Below are 17,801 nucleotides of genomic sequence, written 5' to 3' on the forward strand. Positions count from 1 at the left end.
TGGGGAACTTTATCAAATGCCTTACTAAAATCCATGTACACTACATCCACTGCTTTACCTTCATCCACATGCTTGGTCACCTCCTCAAAGAATTCAATAAGATTTGTAAGGCAAGACCTACCCCTCACAAATCCGTGCTGACTATCCCGAATCAAGCAGTGTCTTTCCAGATGCTCGGAAATCCTATCCTTCAGTACCCTTTCCATTACTTTGCCTACCATCGAAGTAAGACTAACTGGCCTGTAATTCCCAGGGTTATCCCTAGTCCCTTTTTTGAACAGGGGCACGACATTCGCCACTCTCCAATCCCCTGGTACCACCCCTGTTGACAGTGAGGATGAAAAGATCATTGCCAACGGCTCTGCAATTTCATCTCTTGCTTCCCATAGAATCCTTGGATATATCCCGTCAGGCCCGGGGGACTTGTCTATCCTCAAGTTTTTCAAAATGCCCAACACATCTTCCTTCCTAACAAGTATTTCCTCGAGCTTACCAATCTGTTTCACACTGTCCTCTCCAACAATATCGCACCTCTCATTTGTAAATACAGAAGAAAAGTACTCGTTCAAGACCTCTCCTATCTCTTCAGACTCAATACACAATCTCCCGCTACTGTCCTTGATCGGACCTACCCTCGCTCTAGTCATTCTCATATTTCTCACATATGTGTAAAAGGCCTTGGGGTTTTCCTTGATCCTACCCGCCAAAGATTGTTCATGCCCTATCTTAGCTCTCCTAATCCCTTTCTTCAGTTCCCTCCTGGCTATCTTGTATCCCTCCAATGCCCTGTCTGAACCTTGTTTCCTCAGCCTTACATAAGTCACCTTTTTCCTCTTAACAAGACATTCAACCTCTCTTGTCAACCATGGTTCCCTCACTCGACCATCTCTTCCCTGCCTGACAGGGACATACATATCAAGGACACGTAGCACCTGTTCCTTGAACAAGTTCCACATTTCACTTGTGTCCTTCCCTGCCAGCCTATGTTCCCAACTTATGCACTTCAATTCTTGTCTGACAACATCGTATTTACCCTTCCCCCAATTGTAAACCTTGCCCTGTTGCACGTACCTATCCCTCTCCATTACTAAAGTGAAAGTCACAGAATTGTGGTCACTATCTCCAAAATGCTCCCCCACTAACAAATCTATCACTTGCCCTGGCTCATAACCCAGTACTAAATCCAATATTGCCCCTCCTCTGGTCGGACAATCTACATATTGCGTTAGAAAAGCTTCCTGGACACACTGCACAAACACCACCCCATCCAAACTATTTGATCTAAAGAGTTTCCACTCAATATTTGGGAAGTTAAAGTCGCCCATGACTACTACCCTATGACTTCTGCACCTTTCCAAAATCTGTTTCCCAATCTGTTCCTCCACATCTCTGCTACTATTGGGGGGCCTATAGAAAACTCCTAACAAGGTGACTGCTCCTTTCCTATTTCTGACTTCAACCCATACTACCTCATTAGGGTGATACTCCTCGAACTGCCTTTCTGCAGCTGTTATACTATCTCTAATTAATAATGCCACCCCCCCCCCCACCTCTTTTACCACCCTCCCTAATCTTATTGAAACATCTATAACCAGGGACCTCCAACAACCATTTCTGCCCCTCTTCTATCCAAGAACATCTGCCTGAACTTGATCCCTTGCCCCCACCAATTAGTTTAAAACCCTCTCTATTACCCTGGTTATACAGCTGGCCAGAACCATTAACTGGCCCCAGCACAGTTCAGGTGTCTGCCATCCTGATGGTACAGCTCCCTCTTTCCCCAGTACAGGTGCCAGTGCCCCCTGAATTGAAACCCATTTCTCCCACGCCAGTTTGCATTCATCCCTCTAATCTTAGTCACCATACTCCATTTTGCTCATAAAACATAGGAGCAGAAGTAGACCATTCGGCCCATTGAGTCTGCTCTGCCATTCAGTTGAGATTATGACTGATCTGATGTGATAATCCTCAACTCCACTTTCCTACCTTGTCCCCTTAACCCTCAATTCCCTCACTTGTGGCTCAGGTAATAGATTGTTACTATTGAGGTTCCGCATTTTAATTTAGCCCCTAGCTACTCGTACTCCCTCAGCAGAAGCCTTGTTACACTAAAATGAATCTCTCCGGGATCTTAACATCCTTCCTAATGTAGGTTCCGCAAAACTGGATCTAAATACTCTAACTGACGCCTAATTTATGATTTGTATAGGTTACATGTTCTGTTTTTAATTTCTTGCTTTATTTTAAAAGGGCTTAACTACTTCATTCAGACAACGAACTGTATCTCACAATGTCCCGTTCCACCCCTCACCATTAACTTACGATTAGTTAATAAGTGTTAGCCCACACTTCTTCTTTCTGCACCAATGCTAACAAGCCTGAACTATCTTTCCTCCCATTCATCACTTCTGCCCAATGGGTCAGAAACTCCGAGAAATGAGGCAGGGGTACATGTGGCTCCCTGTTCTCATGAACCTAAATGTATGCCCAGGAGTGCAAATCAACCACTTCAGTCCTGCAAATAATCTATTTTTTGCAATCTATATATTTGACTTCTTTCTTTTGTCTTCCAGTGGTCACTACAATAAGAATCTAGGCTCCCGGACTGCCACACTCCCGGAATGTATCACACTGGAATACCCAGGACCTACACAGAGGTCTGGAGTTGGAGACCTGGGCAAAAGGGGGAAGGGGGGGGGTGAATTTGGCAGGTGTCCAAAAATCGGTTTAAAGCCAGCGTCAATCTTTCAGGGAATCTTCCGCTGATGTCCGGCAAGGCGGATCAGGAAGCCCGCTGAGGCTTGCATGTGACTGATTTGAACCCCGCTAATTGGGTGCCAATGAAAGTCAGATCGGAATGTTCCACACACACCAGATTCCTCACAAGGCCAATGGGAAAACACGCCTGTCCAGAGCACGTATATGGAACAAAATGGCGTGAAGAAGTCGGGACTTACCGGAACAACGCCTGGGGCAGTGCCCGGAGTTCGGGATGGAGGTCACCAGCAACCCTAGACCCAGGAACACAAAAGCAATGAGTGGGGGGGAGCATCTAGCGGCGCATCTTCCAGATTCAGAGTCATCAATGAGGTCAATCTTCCAGCCTCAGAGTGCTCCTGGGGAGATCCATATTCTTTTTCAGGAGGGTGCTCTTCTTCCTTCACCAGTGGGTCAGTGCTGTTGGGCGCCCTTTCAGTATGGCACCCAGATATGATGGCAGGATCCATGCCATCATACCCACCCCACCGCAGGAGACGGCGCTAAACCCCAGGTACCCATAATTAATGAGGTCGCGGCCGGAAGATATGGCGTTGTTTTCCTGCTGGCCTCCACTGTGGAAAACATTCCCAGTTCCCATCCCTGCCATGGGATGTAGTCCCCATATGGGAGAATTCTGCCTCTGGCATCGGAGGCCTAGAAATGGAGCCTAGCCGGCTGCGATGGTGGTCCTGTCAGGCAGAAGCTAATGAAACATGGCTCTCAATTCGAACTAGGAAAAACCTATTCCTAATTCGTTATTGCATTTAACCATGAAGGAAAATCTACCTGTTTCAGTTGACGTTGCGAGGGTCGTTGTTGTTGTTGTTGTTGATATTGTTGTTGTTGATATTGTTGTTGTTGTTGATATTGTTGTTGTTGTTGTTGTCGTTGGCGGTAGAACTTTTGATGATGACCGACCTGCAACAGAAAAGGAATTGGCAAGAATGTTAACTCTTGGCTAATTACCATATTTCATTTGTAAAACTCGCTTTTATGGAAAATTACTGTAATACAATGATCGTTTCCAGCAAACAGTCACATCATTTAGCCTATCATGTGTGTGTGAGCTCTTTGCTTGTGCAACCCAAAGTTCTCCAGCTCTGCTTCATCCCTTCCTCCACTTCACATAATCGTCTAACTTTCACTAGAGGGATGTAGCAGACTATACCTCAAGCATTCTCTGAATAAAGCAACTCATACGTCAACAGCCCTCTCTCTGTGTAAAGACATTTCTCCTAACTTTCCTGTTCAGTTTGTGGAATTAATGCCTCCTTGCCCCTATTGCCCCAACAAGGCAAACTAATTTCTCCCTATTCTTTTTAAAAACTTTCCATAGTTAAAACAATCTGTGAATTCTTCTCTTAGCTTTCTTTGCTTCACTGGATATGGGAACATGAGAACGGGAGAAGGCCATTCTGCCCATCTAACCAGTCAAGCCATTCGGCTGATGTGTGAATTATCTCCATATACCCACCTTTGCGCCAGATCCCTCAATACCTTTGGTTGACTAACAATTACCAATTCCAGATTTAATATTGAGAATTAATCTAGGATCAATTGCCAATAGCAGAAGAGAGTTCCAAATTTCTATCACCTTTCGTGTGCTGACATGTTTGCTGATTTCACTCCTCAAAGGTCTGTCTGTAATTTTTAAATCATGACCCCTGGTCCTAGACTTCCCAACCAATTGAAATAGTTTCTATCTACCGTACCTTTTAATATCTTGTCAACCTTGATCAAATCAACCCTTACACTTCTGCATTCCAATTGTGTGATCTCTCCTTGTAATTTAACCCTTGGAGAACAAGTAATATTCCAGTAAATCTTCCAGTAAGCCAATTGATCCTTCCTGAGGAGTGGTGCTCAGCTAGAACAGTTCACAATACTTCCAAGAGTGGTCTAAACAGGGCTTATGTATAGTTGAAGCTTTCTTTAGGAGTCCTTAATTTGGAATGGTGAAAGTACTAGCATTTATCGAGCACCTTTCACCAATCCAGGCCGTCCCAAATTAGTTCCACGTTAATCAGCAGCAACATCAGCGCAAGCGGGGTACAGAACTATAATCAGCAAAAGGGGAGGCTAGACAAACACGAGGAAGAAAGAACAAATAACAAAGAAAAAAGAAAAATACAGCACAGGAACAGGCCCTTCAGCCCTCCTAGCCCATGCCGACCATGCTGCCCGACTAAACTACAATCTTCTCCATTTCCTGGGTCCCTATCCCTCTATTCCCATCCTATTCATGTATTTGTCAAGATGCCCCTTAAATGTTACTATCGTCCCTGCTTCCACCACCTCCTCCGGCAGCGAGTTCCAGGCACCCACTACCCTCCGTGTAAAAAACTTCCCTCGTACATCTACTCTAAACCTTGCCCCTCGCACCTTAAACCTATGCCCCCTAGTAATTGACCCCTCTACCCTGGGGAAAAGCCTCTGACTATCCACTCTGTCTATGCCCCTCATAATTTTGTATACCTCTATCAGGTCTCCCCTCAACCTCCGTCGTTCCAGTGAGAACAAACCGAGTTTATTCAACCGCTCCTCATAGCTAAAACCCTCCATACCAGGCAACATCCTGGTAAATCTCTTCTGCACCCTCTCTAAAGCTATAATAATACAATAATAATAATAATCGCTTATTGTCACAAGTAGGCTTCAATGAAGTTACTGTGAAAAGCCTCTAGTCGCCACATTCCAGCGCCTGTTTGGGGAGGCTGCAACGGGAATTGAACCCGCGTTGCTGGTCTTGTTCTGCATTACAAACCAGCTGTCCTAGCCCATTGTGCTAAACCAGCCCGTGGAATAGAAGGCTATACTATAAACCAGCCCAGGAATAGAAGGCTATACTGACGTGGCGGGATGAAGAGGGACAATTCAGGCTTGTGTGCAGCATTAAATCGCTTCTTGTTCTTTTGGCTGAGCTGTAGGAACAAGCTGGAGATCAGGTGGAATGCCTGTACTTGTCAGCTTGGATCCAGTTTGCCACTTTTGTGGGAACCACAAACTGGATTCAATTTGAATATGAATTGGTTTTCGGAGCAAGCACGGAGATGGATCAAGGGCTTGCCCTGTCCACTCTGCACATGGCTTTGTAACTACGAGAAAGTAATTATTATTTTTTAAATGTGGAGCATTAAACACCAGCATAGAAAAGTTGAGCCAAATGCCTTGTGTCTGTGATATAAAGTCCATGGAGTTCTCACTCCTGATCACTGTCTTGTGATTGAATTGGTGCGTGTGTGAACATTGGGCGAGGTCAGCATTGAGTGCAAATCAGTTACAATAGCAACCTACAAAGTAAGAGCAGCTACATGTAATGCCGCTGTACACAAAGCCAATGACACAATGAAGCACATCTTAAAAATATTATCAAGACCGATGCCAATTAGGTCACATTTCTCATCCATCATGAATTGCCCTGAGGACATATTGATGTCAAATGCAAGTTCTTTCTTCCTTAATGTATTCCAGAGGCTCAGAATATAACAGTTGACCACAAATACCCATTGAAATGTCTTCCTTTTTCGGATTGTTTAGCTTGTTATTGTCCAGCTGATCCACTCCCTGGAAATACAAAACACACAGAGGGGGGATTAGCCGAAAGAAATCGATGCTTCCAATATCGTCACCTCCAGGCACTGATGTTTGCTTCACCAGTCTACTGAACTGTATCCACAAATCCAAACCACCCTTAGTCATTTATCCTTTTAAGCACCTTGATTCAATCCACCATTTAAACTCAAGGGAATATAAGCAATCAATGACTCCAACAAATGCTTAAAGCTCCTGACAAAGAATATTGGACATTTTTCATCTTCCTTACATGTGTTTTTTAAAAACTTTTTCTGAGTTACCAAGCCAGGGCTCAGTGTGTGGACAGAGGCGGACCCCTAATCCAGCTCCTTGCCTGCTCCAAAAACCAATTCAAATTGAATCCAATTCATGGTCCCCACAAGAGAGACATACCAGATCTGAGCCAAAAGGCTACTACACTTGATCTTAGCCAAAAGGCTGAGAAGCAATCTTCCTCCCATGTATGATCAAATAATGTTCTAGGATATCTACATATTTGTCTTCCTGTCCAATGGACTAGCTGATATTGCCTACTTACCTTATCTAAACTCCTCAATTTCAATCACGATATGTAGAACATTTATTGAAAGAATAAGAATGTAAGCACATGCAGAACTAGACATTAATCTGAATTTAATCATTGGGTAATGAATTAATTAAAACTCTATCAAGGTGGCAGGGCAGGTGAAGTGTGGCGGCTACAGAATGCGACAGCTCGTGGACACCTGTCTGACCCAAGTCAAACACACACCTGTAGTAAGTGTCTGCAACTGAAAGAGTTTCTTTGAGCTGGATGCCGAGCTGCAGGCGTTGCAATGCATCAGGGAGGGAGAATGTTACCTGGACACTTTGTTCCAGGAGGCGAACGCAACCCTTACGATAGGATTGTCTGATTTGTTCCGTGGCCAGAAACAGGACGGCGTGGGTGCGAGCAAGGCAGGTGCGAGAATCCAGAAGCCTCAGCCTTTGCAATTGCCCAACAGGTATGAGGTTCTTGTAGCTTGTATGGATTAAAGCAGGTGCTCCAGGGTGGATGTGTGACCTGCCCATGGCACCATGATCCAGGAAGACATTTAACAGGAGGAAGTTATTAAGAATGTAGCAGTGATAGGGGACAGTACGGTAAGGGGAATAGTTCTCTGTCGCTGGGAGCATGAGTCCAGATGGCTGTGTTACCTTCCTAATACAAGGTGCCAGGGTTTGCGACGCCTGCTCTGAGCCAAACAGTGTCAGAGTGGCTATTTTATAAAATTATCTTTTTTTCTCTGTGTTTCAAAATGGATAATTGCTAGGCTGATAAAATGGCCCCAGCTAATCACATGGTAGCTTCTGGAATTTTCTGAGAAATTTGAAAGTGTACAAAGGCCAACACCTCACATCTCCTCGAATGTAACACACGTTGCATCGCAACAACATTAGACCAAGCCAACACAATGGTCTCGCAGATGAGATGCCTGTCCCAGCCAGCTATGAACAAAGGCAGCTGTTTGCAACTCCTAGTTTCCAATCTGGTGCTAATGCCACGCATTCAACTCTCCAATCTTATTTGCCCGATGCCAATTTGCTCGTGGCTCAGGTAATAGTCCGGAGATCATTATCTGTGAGTTTCTGCTTTTTATTTTACCCACTAGCTGCTCATACTCCCTAAGCAGAACCTCTTTACTAGTCCTACCTATGTTACTGATACAAAAGTGCACAGTGTCAACTGAATCCTCCCCTCCCACTGTTAGGTTCTTCATCGGCCCAGAGCAGATGTCCCAAAGCCTGGCACGAGGCAGGTAACACAGCCACCTGGACTCATGCTCCCAGCGACAGAGAACTATTCCCCTTACCGTACTGTCCCCTATCACTGCTACATTCTTAATAACTCCCTCCTGTTAAATGTCTTCCTGGATCATGGTGCCATGGGCAATTTATTCATCCACCCTGGAGCCTTTGCTTTCATCCATACACACTGCTAGAACCTCATACCTGTTGGGCAATTGATAAGGCTGAGGCTTCTGGATACTCGTACCTACTTTGCTCGCACTCACGCCGTCCTGTCACTGCTGGTGCCACCTGGGCACCCTGGTACTGCCAGCCTGGCCCCCTAGCAGTGCCACCTGGGTGCCAACCTGTAACTGCCAAGATGCCTAGGTGGCACTGCCAGATGACAGGGTCTCTGCCAAGGTGCCAGGCTGGAACTGGCAAGGTGCCAAACTGGCATTTTGTGTGTGACAGGGATCGGCCCCGAGGTACCCTGCGCGGGTGTAGGGGGGAGATGAGGACCTCTTTATAGGTGAGTTGGGGCTTGGGGAGATTCAGGGGTTGCATCAAGGGGGCGAGAGTTCCGGCGAGTGGAGATCCTCATTTGCAGAAAATGGGACTAAGAGCGACCCCAGCTGTACGTTCCCTGCTGAGGCCCCCAACCTACCCGAATAGTTGTTTGGCAGCGTGTTAATCTGCCTATTAAAGTGGTCCTCAGTTTTTCAAAAGCTTTCTGGAATCTCTCAGTCCATAGTACCTTCACTTTTTTCTGTATTATGTCTGTTAGCGGGGAGCAACTGTGCTAACGTTTGGGATGCATTTGTGGTAGATCCCACACAACCCCCCCAAAACCTCATTGTTTCCCGTTTCATGGTTGGAATGGGGAACTGGGGTATGGCTTGTACCTTTGCAGCCCTGGGTGATATCTGTCCTTGTACCAGTGCGTGCCCCCAGATAGGTCACTTTAGCCTTGGTGAACTCGCTCTTTGTGAGATTGACCACTAGGTCAGCTGACGGTACTCTCTGGAAAAGGGCTTCCGGTTGTTCTATGTCACTGTACACTAGGAGGTCGTCCAGGTACTCTATGCAATTGGATAAGCCTGCCACTACCTGGCTACCTGGTTCATCAGCCTTTGGAATGTAGCCGGTGCATTTTGGAGTCCATAGGGGCAAAACCGGACACTGGTAACTCCCACCTGGAGTTACGAGGGCGGAGATTTTGTTTCCGCAGACCATCAAGGGAACCTGCCAGTATCCCTTGGGCAAATATATCTTTTGTGTTATGGGTCATTACCTAACCTATCTATGCAGTTATCCAGCTGGGTTATCGGGTAGGTTTCAGCCCGTGTCACTGCTTTAACTTTCCAGCAGTCAATGCAGAATCCAGTTTTGATCGCCTTGTAACCACGTCTCTGTAATGGTCATATGATCATACCCATTCATCTCAATTTGTGCCACTATTCAATTCTTTTGTGCCAAATAATATGTGCATTTAAGTAAGAACCGTTAATTTTGCCTTGTTACCATTTCTTCCCCCTTTCACCCTAGTTGCTGTTTTTTCTTAATGTTTGTACAATCTGTCCCTTCCTGTCACACTCTGGGAATCATTACCTAAATTGATTCCCTTGCAATACTGCCATATCTTTTTGCTTTATAAGCCTACACCACCCCTCTCCAGAACCATCCCATGAACTTGGGCCAGCCTTTCTGGGCTGCGATGACAGGAAGGCGGCCTTCTGGCTGGGGCCTCTCCTGGATCTATACCATTTGTGATGACAGAGAAGTAGCCTGGTGGTGTACACAAGAGGTCCAATCTGGTTGGGCTCCCTCTGCTGGTGAGTTGGTTGATGGATTCTGTGTCTTTTGGGACGCTTCTGCCCTCTGGGGGATGGTTAGCTCTTGCCATACATCTGGGCGGCTTATCAACTGGGTAACCTTCCAGGCTAATTTGGGAACTTTTCGGCTCCACATTTCAACCTGCCACGAAGTGATCAGCTAAATCAATCACTGACTTCCTGGCCAAGGCCTTTGGCTTTGGAGGGATGTTCTCGAACCTGTTCCCTGTCCTCTGGAACACCACTACTCTCTAGTGGAGGGGCAACCCCAGCTACTTCCCCTGGTTATTTTGCAACTGGGGGAGGTGTTACGTTCTAGTGCATTGCAATGATTGGGTCAGTTCGCCAAAGATCGTCTATTTCGTGACTAGTTAAGATTTATTAAATCACAATAACGTGGGTAGAAAACAATACTAATACTACTAATGAACTGGAAACTGTTAACAACTAGAATACGAGAGCTAATACAAAACACGACTATCCACGATGACTCCTCACTCAGACTCCCCGAGGTTGCAGTGTCACGTGGTGTAGTTCTACTGCCACCTGCTGGTTGGAGGTCTAACACATTAACATACAGAATTGCTTACGCATATCATTACAGTGGAGGCAGTTTCCGCACCGGCTCTGGGGGTATTTGGAAATTCCTTCTGCGGGATTCTCCGTTGGCAGGATCCTCCGCTTCGCCAGCAGTGCACACACGCCCGTGGGTTTCCCGACGGAACTCCCATTGTCCGGCTGCCGGAATGGAGGATCCTGTTGTAATCGGGGGCGCGCCGTGCCGGAAAACGGTGCTGGCGGGACGGAAAATCCCGCCCCTTGTGTCTCCCTCCAAATTGGGAAAGGTGGGTTTGGGTAGCCAGGTCTCCTGCTCACTCAGCAGGGGTACAGGCCCCTTTTGATTTAAATCTGGGCAACGTGGTTTCCTCACCAACAGAGTGTGCTTTTGGAGATTTTCCAGGCATCCCTCTCCCAAAAGTGTAAAGAAGGTTTCAGACAGCCGGACCCTGGCTTCTCCAGCAGGGGTACAGGCTCCTTTCTTTATTTAAATTTGCAGGCTGTGTCTGGGGACTTCCTGTGCCCCTACTTCAAGCTGGAAAGAAGGATTCCACTAGCCCCAGTTCAGGCAAATCCTTAACCTTTTCCTTTCCGGACTTAATACTTGGTTTGCTTTCTGGCTCTTTGACTAGGTGGGGCATTTCCCCCACTATTTCTTTTCCAGCTTGAGGACATCTCTTTAACTGGGGATGTTTGGATAACCTACAACAGATTCCAGGGGTCTTCTCTTGACCCAGATTAATTTTACCAGCCTGGTTTGGGCCTTGCCACCTTGCAGCAGCTCTCACCCGAGCTCTGTGCGGGCTGTCCCACCCCTTTGGGCCCCTTGGCCTTCTCCAGCTTCCTGCCCTTTGGTCAATGTCTGCTGCTTGATGTCTTTCGCTGGCTGACAGCCGGTTGCCAAGCAAATCATTCCCAAGAAGTGAATTGATTCTTGCTACTGGTAGTTCTGGGACAATTCCCACCGTGGCAGGGCCAGAAACAAGTTCACACTCTAGGCGGACCTTGTGGAGGGCTGAAAACACAGATCCCCCACCCACTCCACTGATCAGGGCTTTGGCCTTTGGGAGGATTCATCGGGGGTGGGGACAGTGGGGGAGTGGGGGCCGGGTGGGGTGTTGGATTAGGTTTCCCTCTAACATTGAGGACTGGGTTACCAGGATGTCCCGGACCAATACCACGGACATGCTCAAATTTCCATATTTCCAGACGGGTAGGGGGGACACGATCCCTGACCGGACAAAACTCCGGAAGATTCCTGGGGTTTGTCCAGCTCGGGCACACATGGTGCTGTCCCCTCCAAAGGGTAGGTTTTAGTAATGAGAGATTCTGCAGCAGTGCCCAATGGGGCATTCATTGGGGGAACCTCGTGTGAAGCCCCACCAGACCAACTGGCTTGTCTCGCATGTGCCAGCATTCCTGTCTGGAATGGCCTATATTGTGCCATGAGAACACACTGACCTCTGGGAATTATCCTCTGGTATCTTATCCATCGGTCGAACGCAATTTGTTTCAGCCGTTCACACTCGATGTAGGTTTGTGTTGGATTGCTGGCGGTATTGCCTCTGGGACTAACCCTCAGGCAGTTAGAATAGCAGTGCTAGTCTGCTCATTATCTAGGGACCCCTCAGGTGGCAGCATGGAGTAGACCTCTTGGGCTCTCCTAGCCAATTGCCCTTGAATAAAAAAATATCCAGATCTCAGGGGTCCTGCTTTCATCTCAAAAGTGGAAAGAAATGAGTCCACATCCCTCTCCAAATGTGGGAAGGAATCTCATATACTTGGGGGTCTCAGAGAGTGGTCACGGGGCAGGGGGATAAGGGGTGTTACTGGATAGAGAGAGATTTTCCCCAGCCGCTTCCAATTGTCTGGCCTCCCTCTCCCTTTGAGTTGCTAGCTCCATCTACAGTTTTCAGAGCTAGAATCCCCGTTCTATTTCCCTTTCCCTCTCCTGATACTCTGGGTGCGATTTAACAGAAGAAGCCGTTAAATCGAGCCTGCATTGACGGCGCTGCCACCTTCACTGGCGTCTGCCAACAGCGGGGTCGCCAATATCATCCATATTATTATACCTGTAAGGAATTGGAAAGGAGGCGAGACCGGCAATCAGTTAGGGCTACTGCCGCAGACCCCTCAAATCCCCAAAGCCACCCCACCCTTACACGTCCCGCCTTCTCTCAGGGTGCCACCCAGCGATCCTCTTGTGCTGGCAGATCCCGCCCTGCACACGCAACCCTGGCCAGAGCAGGGATGCCGAGACCCCGACCCCTGGCCCCAGACTCTGGACCCCAGACTCCGGACCCCCGACCTCTGCCGGGAACATTAGGGGGACTGAGCTCAGGTACCCTCCCTTGATCCACACACCCACCCTCTGGCCGCGAGGGTAGATCCAGTGCTGAAGCCCAGCTCGAGCCTGTTTGATTGTTGGCTGCTGTCTCTGCTGCTGATGCCCCCATGGTGCAGGCAAAGTGTCCAGGCCTCACCATTTGATTGGATTACTTGGCAATGAAACTCGTCTGAGACATGGCTCGCGTAAGCATGAGAATGCATTTGAGAGTATTTTTTTAATTAAACGATCAACAGTACTTCTGTACAAAGAAATGTAAACCGATTACATAAGAGCCCATATATCACACTAAGCATTAATCATCCAGGAAATGGCACCGTGCCACACACACACACATATACACACAAACACACACACGCCTTTTCGCTACAGAATATCGGTACAAACACAAAACTACAATTCATTTGTACAAAGAAAGCAAAACACACTATCTCACCGCTTGCAGGTCCTCAATGAAATGGAGGATCCTTGTTGTTCGGTCATGTTACGGATCAGGCTCTGTCCATGAACCACCATTATGCAAGCCTTATATGGGCCATGTTCGTCGAAACAAAACCTCGGTATCCACATGTTCCACTGACATTCAAAGTGCAGTAAAACAAATCGAACCTGGGACCCTGGCGCTGTGAAGCCACACTGCTATCCACTTGTGCTACCGTGCTGCCCACTCGGATCAATCTGCCCCCCTCGCCTCAGCAGTGAAAAATCACACTGACTCAAAGCACACCTGAAGGGGACAAGAGCTCCCCTTCCCCCTCTCCAGCCCAGGCAGCAGGCCATCTCACATCCTCCACTTCCTTACTCCAGGCTACAGAAAAAGAACAAAACAACAACAGCAGCCTCCGGGCACAAACAGCAGGAAACACAACCTGCAACACCACTTGAGAGTACTTTGGTTATTAAATGTTCGACAGTAACAAAGATTTGAAAATCAACTACGTAACATTTCACATGTCGCACTAACCATTAAACAACAAGGAGACGTAATACCAATACCAAGACGTGGTACCAATACAAAGTTATATCAGCTCATTTTCACACAAAAAAACCCAAACACGTAGCTATTGCACTATCTTTCGGGTCTTAAATAGATGTGTTACAGGACGCTTACGTGACCTTCCGCTCAGGAGCCGGTTAGATCCTGGGAAACCATTAGATAGGGTTGTCCATCTCGTTGATCAGATGTAGATTGCCCTTAATTGGTGTTAATTGGTTTCTTGGGCAGAACGGTAGCACTGTGCCTTCACAGCGCCAGGGTCCCAGGGTCGATTCCCCGCTGGGTCACTGTATGTGCGGAGTCTGCACGTTCTCCCCGTGTTGGCGTGGGTTTCCTCCAGGTGCTCCGGTTTCCTCCCACAGTCCAAAGATGTGCAGGTTAGGTGGATTGGCCTAAATTACCCTTAGTGACCAAAAAGGTTATGAGGGGTTATTGGGTTACGGGAATAGGGTGGAAGAGAGGGCTTAAGTGGGTCGGTGCAGGTTCGATGGGCCGAATGACCTCCTTCTGCACTGTATGTTCTTTGTTCGCCACGTCCAGGCGGGATCTGGAACCTGCACAATGGGAGCGGGCCGGTTAGATCGCAAACCGATCGGCGCCCGGCGGGTTCCCCAATTTAGGCCTCCCCTGAGATCTGACCTGCATGCACTGATCGGCGCCAGGTGCAACGCGGCTGTCAAATCGTGTCCTCTAGCTATAAGTTAAGCTTCTCTAACTCAACACTGGGGAACTGGAGCGGGCAGGGATTCGGAATCATGATTGAGCTTTTCCTCTGACTGCTCTGCTGGCAATGTGGGATCCAGACGTTTGACCAACGCTAGGATAGATTCATTGCTTTGGACCTTTCTGGGCAATTTGAACTGTCTCTCCCTAGCCGGAGGTTTCAATTATCTGTGCTAAGGATCTCCAAACTTCCCTTGCTTAAATTATCTTGCTGAATAAGCATTTTCTTAGTGTTAGAACAGTAATTTGCTGTGACTTACTTGTCTTAAAATTAGTTCCAGTCACCGAGTTTCCCTCTTGTCATGATATTCAAGTGAACATCACAGCACATACATACATACATAATGATGGACAGATCAACGGACCAATTAGCACACACAACATGACAGCCAATCACAGACAAGAGCATACACAGTACAAAACAAGGAACACGACACTTCCTGAGCAGTCCAGCAAGAGACGGCTCAGGGCACAGACCTCATTGCCAGCCACTCAGACAGTCACCACGTGCTGAGTACCAGAGTTTACTATGTCAATAGTTAAATGAAATAAAACTGCGTTGTACCATTCGCAACCGTGTTGGTTCGTCTGTGTCTCAGAGTACCCACCACTTCATGGTACCAGAAGTGAATTAATACCTACCCACAAATCTGCCATCCTGCGCCATGGACACCGTCAACACACCGCAGCCGTTGCAAGTCGCTGGGAACCTTGGCGTAAATTGGACGTTGTTCAAACGGCGTTTCGAACTCTTTTTGGAAGCCAACGAAAAAGAGAGCGCCTCGGACAAAAGAAAGATCGCCATCCTCCTCACCAACGCAGGTCAGCACGCCATCCATGTCTACAACTCCCTGGTGTTCACGGAAGGCGAGGACAAATCTAAATATGAGACAGTCCTCCTCAAGCTCGACCAACACTTCAACGTCGAGGTCAATGAGAGCTTTAAGAGGAATGTCTTCCAGCAGCGCCTGCAAGGTAAGGATGAGCTCTTTCAGTCATTCCTGACGCAACTCCGCATACTCGCGCAGTCCTGCGGTTACGACACCATCTCAGAGTCCATGATCCGGGACCAGATCATTTTTGGGGTTGCCTCGGGCACCCTACGCCAGCAGCTTTTAAAAATAAAAGGCCTAACCTTAGCATCTGCAATTGAAGCCTGTGCCCTGCACGAGAACGCGACTAGCCGCTATGCCCAATTTCAGGCGACCGAATCGGCGCGGAGGGGGTCCTACGCGACCGGATCGGCGAGCCAGGTGCCCCACGAGGCCGAACGGGTCCAGACGATCGAGTTCCTCCCAGCCCGCGGCCTGGACGAGGGCGGCTGTTTCGCGCGCTTTTCGAGGCCTCCCGCGGTTGTGCGCGCCAAAACCTACGGCAACACTGAGGGACGTGATGCGCAGGCACGCTCGACGAAAGACCGAGCTGCGCATGCGCAGTGGCGCAACGAACGCCATGATGGCACGACGTGCGGCAACTGAGGAGCTGCACATTTAAAAGGGCAATGTCCCGCAAGAACCCGACAATGCCTACGCTGTTTACTGTTGAGCAGCTCAACCTGTCGATCTTCCACATCTCCAACAACCTCGCAGGGACGTGCGGACCAATCAGCCTCCCCATTACAACATCCAGACCGATGACACAGATGACCGAGATGCCTTCCGGGTTGCGGTCATTGATGGGAACCGAGTCAACACGATTAATCCGGGTGATGAATGGTGTGCCACCCTGACGGTCAACCGATCGCCGATCACTTTCTGCCTGGACACTGGCGCCTCCGTCAACCTCATAGCATGGTCAGCCTTCTATGCCATGAACGTCAGATCACCAATCCGGCTGTCCCGGTGCAGGATGGTTGACTACAACGGGAACGTTATCCCCCCTATGGGATTCTGCCAGCTCCAGGTGACACACAACCACACACACGGCCACACACTCATTCGAGATAGTCGGCTCATCGAAGGACTCCCTGCTAGGCGCACAGGCATGCAAGGCTCTCCACCTCGTGCATGAGTCCACTCTCTCTCTCCAGATGGCACACCTGACTTCCCGGATGCAGAGTTCAATGCACAGCTCCAATCGCTCCTCGCCACAACCAGGAGGCATTCGAGGGCATGGGAACACTGCCATACACCTACCGAATTCGCCTCAAATCAGACACCATCCCGGTCATTCACGCACCTCACAGAGTCCCTGCGTCACTCAAAGACCGCCTCAAGCAGCAGCTGTAGGATCTCCAGAACCAAGGGGTCATATCCAGGGTCACGGAGCCCACGCCGTGGGTCAGCTCCATAGTGTGTGTCAAGAAGCCCTCCGGCGAGCTCCGGATATGTATTGACCCAAAAGACCTCAATAACAATATCATGAGGGAACATTATCCCATACCCAAATGGGAGGAGATTACGAGTGAAATGGCCCAGGCGAAAATATTTACGAAACTGGATGCTTCTAAGAGGTTTTGGCAGATCCAACTCGATCCGTCCAGCCAAAAGCTCTGCACCTTCAATACCCCTTTCGGCAGGTTCTGCTACAACCGGATGCCATTTGGCATCATCTCGGCATCCGAGGTCTTTCATAGGATCATGGAGCAGATGATGGAAGGCATCGATGGGGTGCGCGTATACGTGGACGACGTCATCATCTGGTCCACCACACCACAGGAGCACATATATCGTCTCCAACACGTTTTTGCCCGCATACGGGAAAAGGGCCTGCGCCTCAACCGAGCCAAGTGTTCCTTTGGCCAAACTGAGCTGACGTTCCTGGGGGACCATATTTCCCGGTCAGGGGTCCGTCCGGATGCAGACAAGGTGAGCGCCATCACAGCCATGCCGCAGCCGGCAGACAAGAAAGCAGTGATACACTTCCTTGGCATGGTCAACTTTCTGGGGAGGTTCATTCCCAAACTTGCCTCCCACACGACAGCTCTGTGCCACCTCGTCAAAAAGTCCACAGAGTTCCAGTGGCAACACACACACCAGCTGAAATGGGAGGAGCTCAAACTCAAACTCACCACTGCACCGGTATTGGCGTTTTTTGACACGTCTCGTGCCACCAAAATCTCGACTGATGCCAGCCAGTCCGGCATTGGGGCAGTGCTCCTGCAGCGGGATGACACGGCGTCATGGGCCCCAGTTGCCTATGCATCGTGAGCCATGACCGCCACAGAGCAGCGCTACGCGCAGATCGAAAAGGAGTGCCTGGGCTTGCTAACCGGTTTAGACAAGTGCCATGATTATGTGTATGGTCTTCCCCGGTTCACTGT

At 48.5% G+C, this 17,801-nt stretch overlaps 1 long non-coding RNA gene and 1 other non-coding gene across 2 annotated transcripts; both read right to left on the reverse strand.

The window, feature by feature from the left end:
• Nucleotides 1-3,552: 3,552 nt before the first annotated feature.
• On the reverse strand, nt 3,553-13,325 carry LOC140393512 (uncharacterized). Its single transcript, XR_011935636.1, has 3 exons — nt 13,256-13,325; nt 6,264-6,324; nt 3,553-3,678 (listed from the first exon to the last, which is right to left on the reverse strand). It is a non-coding gene; the product is annotated as an uncharacterized lncRNA (long non-coding RNA).
• On the reverse strand, nt 6,598-6,783 carry LOC140394640 (U2 spliceosomal RNA). The gene has a single exon (XR_011935941.1). It is a non-coding gene; the product is annotated as a U2 spliceosomal RNA (small nuclear RNA).
• Nucleotides 13,326-17,801: the final 4,476 nt, after the last annotated feature.

Source organism: Scyliorhinus torazame, chromosome 17 (assembly GCF_047496885.1).
Source record: "Scyliorhinus torazame isolate Kashiwa2021f chromosome 17, sScyTor2.1, whole genome shotgun sequence".
NCBI lineage: Eukaryota > Metazoa > Chordata > Chondrichthyes > Carcharhiniformes > Scyliorhinidae > Scyliorhinus > Scyliorhinus torazame.